We start from the raw sequence: 7,452 nt of genomic DNA on the forward strand, positions 1-7,452 counted from the left end.
TTTTGTGATAGAAGCGGACTTTGTAGTGCTGTCTCACTGAGGTATAATGGTAAATGCCCAAAGCAAAACACCACATCCGGTCATATCAAACTGCCAACGAGCAAACAAGTCTTTACTCTACCACAATGCAGAGCATAAAGCAAGGAATATTCACTATTTAGACTCTGGTATTCCAGAGGACAGGGCCCAAAACCTTCCTGAAAGGGGCGAGCACTCAACGCTAGGCCAGAAATAAGCTAGTATCAAGAAAGACGAGAAATATCTGTCGAAAATAGAGAAACTATAAAGATCCCAAGTATAGTTTCTCTTACGACTATGCAATGGGGTAAGCAGGTACATATTTTATCATTCTTGGGCCCTACCTGCCGGACATTTTTGACCAGTGAAGGGGACTATTTTGAGAAATAAAAGAAAATATATTCAAATATCTTGCTCGTTCTGCGTGAGGCTCAAAACTGTTTGATATCCTTTCGGATCTAACATCATATTTACATTGCTACAATACTTTAACCAGACCATCAACGTCACTCTCGCCTAATTTGATACCGTGCATCAAATATGACAAGTTGGATTATTGTAATAAGTACAGAAGATTTTTCTTTGTCACTGTGACTCAGAGAAAAACCTAAGGTCTTAATCTGTCAAAATAAAAAAAAAGACGTATCATTATTTTAAATGACAAGCCTGCGTCAGTTATTAGATTAGATTCGAGATCCCCCGAAAGACAAAGCAGACATTTTAACATGTAAATCTCGTAGACTTCCATACATGATTCGGAATGGCCTTTTTCCTGGTTTGTCTTACACAGGGACCTATGGACGGGGATTTGTCTTGGTCAATCTGTTACTAGAATCTAGAATCAGTTTCCAAAGGCCGGGGGAGATATAAAGGATGAAAGTTCACCTTATGAAAAAATCGACTTCAACAAAAACAGATTTCGTGATGTCACTTGACAAAAATTTCTCTTTCAAGAATATGTGCCTTCTCAACCGTTGAAAATCACCCCAGACATCTGGTGGGCTCAAAATTTGTCCGAGTCATCTTTTATAAAGCACTCTGACATCACACAGTCGCACGGAGAGCTGCTGTGCTATTTACGTGTTAAGTAGTCGTGGGCGTTTTCGCTATTAAATTAAAATGATAATATAGGATGTTGATATACTAGAGATGGACCTAGTTTTAATGTGCCTCTCACCTGTTGATCACTTGTTAATTACCTGATTGACGACCTGTCAGACAGGTGAGGAAGTTTAGTGTTTACATACAGGCATTAATGATCATATCTGTCATGTATAATGATCTCATGATAAATGTACAATAGAACATATACAACCCCTTCTGTTTCCTTTGATGTGCTGTTTGGTTAAAGAAATAGTATTCGTCGCCTTCTCAATCCATGGTCGACGTCACTGTACACTTGAGCTCCAACGCCGCCGCCGTCGTCATCGTCGTCGTCGTTTTCATCGATTTGAAAGTAAAATTCTAAACGTTGACTTTAATTTTCACTTTGATACCACGACATTAAATTCATATACCTGACAATCTAATAAACGGACCAAGAAGTGGGACAGGATCACTCATCCCACCGGAACTTACTTCCTATCCTTTTTAGTCCGTGTTTACAGCACACGCGTCGTAATTTGTATACCTAAAGAAATTGAGAACATATTTGTCCGCGAATTCTTCTGATATAAAGTTAATTGACCCCACAGTTACGAACACACAGGGATGAATTGAATTGGAAACGTTCATGTATCAATGAACACATTTAACTTTTTACTGAACATTAACAGTGTCAAAAGTTTCATTCAGTTTTGTGTATGGATTGGAACGTTCATGTGTTGGCTGATATTATCGTAAGTTTTGTGAGCTTGACGAGAAATGTATGAAACCGATTAAAAGATTTGTTAGCTTGATCAGAAAATTATAAAAAAATGTTTTGTATGCTAGGTGAGAGAGTTGCTAATTTTTTATCTTGAAGGAGACATATGTTGATGTATTCGACGTAGGGTACATTTGCACAAGATAATTAAACAGGACAAGGGTTGACATTACATTTAAGTCATATGTTAAACTTGAACGTAACAGTTGTTGACTCATGAAGAGGGCGACTCATAAAAGTTTTATCCCATATATAATTTAATAACCGAGTCAAACTCACAAGGGTAGCAGGTGAAGATGGAAAAAACACGTTTAATTTCACGTCTATGATTATAACACCTGCTACTAGAATGTTATTTAAAACAATACTGGAGCAGGTTATAAAACAAAACAAAAAATCAGCTAGCCATGTTCCTAAAAATGTAATCAGTAATATATAGTTGCCAGCTGTTTTTTCAGAAGTTGCTTTTGACTGAATTTTGACTGAAATCTCTCTTATATCTAAATATAACCTCATTACTTGATATATTCTTTTGACTGTATCAGTTGAGCGTATACATGTACATATGTCCGTGTACGGTATTCCTGAGTTTCGAGGTCACCGTTTTGGGGAAGAAGCATTTTAAGAAAGCCGAGCAATAATTGTTTTTTATTTAAGAATATTTCAATCCTTTTGTAAATTTTAATTGAAGTTTATTTTTTAATGACAAATGATATCTTAATGGGACATTTTTCACAGTATGACGGATGTTTGAATCTACTTATAAAGAGTAAGAAATGAAGATGATGGTTCAACTCGAAGATAATTAAAATTTCTCAGTAAAAATCGTTTTGATAATGGCGTTTATTCGAAATAGGAGTAAAATTTTAAGAAACCAAATTTTGTGAACAAATTGTTGTTAGAAATCTCCAGCACGGGTCGATACATATACATGTATGGTCAGCAAAAAACAATGCCCTCGTGGTCCGTTCTGTCTGTTCTGTTTCGTGTTTAATTTGTAAGGAAGAAAACACATATGTTGATGCTAGGAGGGTGAAACTCTGCAGATCTTTGTAACATGTTGAACAGGGAAATGAGGATAAATCTAACTACCTTATGAACAGGCAAGGGTAGGTGTATAGTGACGTAGACTGTAACAAGTTCGTATGACCCTGTGATACAGACCAGGGCAGGTTCTCAGGTCCCTGTGATATAGGTTCTCTGGTCCCTGTGATATAGGCTGTCAGGTCCTTGTGATATAGGTTCTCAGGTCCCTGTGATATAGGCTGTCAGGTCCCTGTGATATAGGTTCTCAGGTCTCTGTGATATAGGTTGTCAGGTCCCTGTGATATAGCTTCTCAGGTCCCTGTGATATAGGTTCTCAGGTCCCTGTGATATAGGTTCTCAGGTCTCTGTGATATAGGTTGTCAGGTCCCTGTGATATAGCTTCTCAGGTCCCTGTGATATAGGTTCTCAGGTCCCTGTGATATAGGTTGTCAGGTCCCTGTGATATAGGTTCTCATGCCCCTGTGATATAGGCTCTCAGGTCCCTATGATGTAGGTTCTCAGGCCCCTGTGATACAGACCAGAGTAGGTTCTCAGGCCCCTGTGATATATGTTCTCATGTCCCTGTGCGATATTACAGCATCCGAATCACTCAAATCTATACACTTTACCTATGTTTTCTGTAACAATTTATCACCATTTGGGTTATTTTGATTTTCTATAAAACCGGTGTATCCACTTAAGGCCTATCACTTCTGAAGATAACATTGATTTATATGACATTGTGTCGACCTTAGAAGTTCACGGTGTTTGAATATTCAAAATGTCAACGTAACATGTTTAGACCGTCAATCATGCTTGTCAAAGAGAATGCGTGACGGTCAGGGCCACCAGTCACGGCCATCGATCAGGTAAAAACTTTCTCTTAAAGGGGCCGTGTTATAGATAACCAACGTATTTTAGAATAACTGTTATGTGACAATGTATATAAATGTATGTGTTTTGGTATTTGTCGTGTTTGTTCAGGTAGAAATATCGTGTTATCAATTACATATACCATGAACATGACAATGTCGATTTAACACATCACGTATGATTGGAAGTCTTATTTTTTTTACTTATATGGGAGGCCCATCGCATGGCTTCATGAGAAACACAAAACGACCCGGGCAGAGGGATCGAACCATACACCTGAGTTCTTCATCCATTTTGGGGTAGTGTTGCTTTTCTAATGACACAAAAACACAGCTCCGCAATCTGTGCTTCATGAGAAACACAAAACGACCCGGGCAGAGAAATCGAACCATACACCTGAGGTCTTCATCCATAGAGCAGTCGCAGCCCCAGAACACGTTCAATTAACATATTTGTTTTAATCACGTAATTCAGATATAAAAAAAGAGCGGCAAAAACAGCGAGATTTATCACAAGTTTGAAATATCCACAATCAAGCATTGATAAAAATATAATGAATGTCATTTAAGATCGAATCCTTCAAAAGTTTGTATGACATTGATAAAGGTTTTGTATAATAAGTAAGTCTTCAACGCCTTTCATAAAATCGTAACTCATTTTGCAGTTTTTAAGGTAATGTCTTCGTGACATTCATTTTAAAAAATATATTTACATTTTCTCTTTAATTTATGTTATATTGTTATTTATTTTGTATTCAAACACACACAAAAAAATTCTTAAATGAGTTTTTAAAAATCTCATTTGCTCAATGTTGCCTTTCCCATTTGGTTAAAAACTTTTATAAATATTTAAATGCATTCCCTTTTCATACTCTAGTGAAAACTTTATCCAACTGCAGAAGTTGTAAGGAAAGAAAAACGAGTTTTATTTGTAACAATTTCGGCTAATATTACTGTAATAAAGTTTTTTTTAATTGTTGGTTTTTGATTTATTTAAATATCTAAATCATATTATTTAGATAAAAAAGATCGAGATTTTTATAAGTTTAAAACATCCACAACAGAGTATTTATTGTACCTATGTTTTGAAGTAACCACAGTTCATAAAACACCATCACGTGTCTGACATCAGTAGTGGGGATAACTTCGAAATAAAAGGGATTTGTTCTCGGAATGTTTTTTTCTGTGGAGGGGAAATTCAGCTTGACTTTGTAGTTGTGAAGAATAGATAGTAAATTATATACCAATCCATCTTTTTGATTAACATAAGTATAGGATTTGTCCATCAAACAATAATTAAGAAAATTTTCCTCAAAAATAAATAAAAAATGTGAAAAAAAACCATTTATTGTTGTTATGTATAGTTTGAATGTTTCAAACACGTAAAACTCCAATCAAAGTGTCTAAACAAGGTTATGTTATACACACAAACTCAAATATCCATAACAACACACAATTTCCACTGAGAGACAAAGTTCCGATATTAACACAAACTGACTAATAGGACTGTCTTGACTAACAAAGTACATCCAACCAAAGTTTCCAACAAGGTTCAATTCTTCTCTCAAACTAAAGTGTCTAGACTAACAAGGTTCAATTCTACTCTCAAACTAAGGTGTCTAGACTAACAAGGGTCAATTCTACTCCCAAACTATAGTGTCTAGACTAACAAGGTTCAGTTCTACTCTCAAACTAAAGTGTCTAGACTAACAAGGTTCAATTTTATTCTCAAACTAAAGTGTCTAGACTAACAAGGGTCAATTCTACTCTCAAACTAAAGTGTCTAGACTAACAAGGTTCAATTCTACTCTCAAACTAAAGTGTCTAGACTAACAAGGTTCAATTCTACTCTCAAACTAAAGTGTCTAGACTAACAAGGTTTAATTCTACTCTCAAACTAAGGTGTCTAGACTAACAAGGGTCAATTCTACTCTCAAACTAAAGTGTCTAGACTAACAAGGGTCAATTCTACCCTCAAACTAAAGTGTCTAGACTAACAAGGGTCAATTCTACTCTCAAACTAAAGTGTCTAGACTAACAAGGTTCAGTTCTACTCTCAAACTAAAGTGTTTATTTTTTTAGACTAACAAGGTTCAATTCTACTCTCAAACTAAAGTGTCTAGACTAAGAAGGTTCAATTCTATTCTCAAACTAAGGTGTCTAGACTAACAAGGTTCAATTCTACTCTCAAACTAAAGTGTCTAGACTAACAAGGGTCAATTCTACCCTCAAACTAAAGTGTCGAGACTAACAAGGTTAAATTCTACTCTCAAACCAAAGTGTCTAGAATTAACAAGGGTCAATTCAACTCTCAAACTAAGGTGTCTAGACTAACAAAGTTCAATTCTACTCTCAAACTAAAGTGTCTAGACTAACAAGGTTCAATTCTACTCTCAAACTAAAGTGTCTAGAATTAACAAGGGTCAATTCAACTCTCAAACTAAGGTGTCTAGACTAACAAGGTTCAATTCTACTCTCAAACTAAGGTGTCTAGACTAACAAGGGTCAATTCTACTCTCAAACTAAAGTGTCTAGACTAACAAGGGTCAATTCTACTCTCAAACTAAAGTGTCTAGACTAACAAGGTTCAATTCTACTCTCAAACTAAGGTGTCTAGACTAACAAAGTTCAATTCTACCCTCAAACTAAAGTGTCTAGACTAACAAGGTTCAATTCTACTCTCAAACTAAAGTGTCGAGACAAACAAGGTTCAATTCTACTCTAAAACAAAGTGTCTAGACTAACAAGGTTCAATGCTACTCTCAAACCAAAGTGTCTACACTAACAAAGTAATGTTGTACACGCAAACCAAAGTGTTCAGGCTAACAAGGCTTTACTGTACACACAAACCAAAGTGTCCAGACTAGCTAGATTCTATTGTAAACATAAACCAAAGTGTTTAAACTAACAAGGTTTTACTGTACACACAAACCAAAGTGTCCAGACTAGCAAGGTTTTACTGTACATACAAACCAAAGTGTCCAGACTAACAAGGTTGTACTGTACACACAAACCAAAGTGTCCAGACACTAACAAACCAAAGTGTCCACACTAACAAGGTTCTATTGTACACACAAACCAAAGTGTCCACACTAACATGGTTCTACTGTACACACACACCAAACAGTTCAGACTAACAAGGTTCTACTGTACACACAAACCAAAATGTCCAGACTAACAAGGTTTTACTGTACACACAAACCGGAGTGTCCAGACTAACAAGGTTCTGCTGTACACACAAAGCAAAGTGTCCAGACTGACAAGGTTAGATTTTTTGTACTTTGCCTGGAGGTTCTGTTGTATACCCTATTCTTATTAGAGACGTCCGATATTCTTATTTATGTCGTTTTCTCTAACCAAAATAAACCAATTTATGACAAATAAACCTTTTTGTGATTACTATTATCAAAAATCGTTTCTTCACATTGAGTAGACGGAAATATTCTGTCCTTACACATTGATACACGTGTTAGATGCTCGCGTCACTTTTATCAATTATATGTATTATAGAGCTAAACTTACAGCGACATACATCTGTTGTTGAATTGATAATTGATTGGCTTGGGTTCAATATATTCCGATGTATCTTTTTAGTGGAAGGATTGTCAAACGACGATCACCACTGTACATAAAAGTAATTATATGTTTACATGAACCTGTTTTCTCGATACA

This window comes from Ylistrum balloti, unplaced genomic scaffold (assembly GCF_031769215.1).
Source record: "Ylistrum balloti isolate Yb309-2 unplaced genomic scaffold, AGI_CSIRO_Ybal_v1 Utg370320, whole genome shotgun sequence".
Lineage (NCBI taxonomy): Eukaryota > Metazoa > Mollusca > Bivalvia > Pectinida > Pectinidae > Ylistrum > Ylistrum balloti.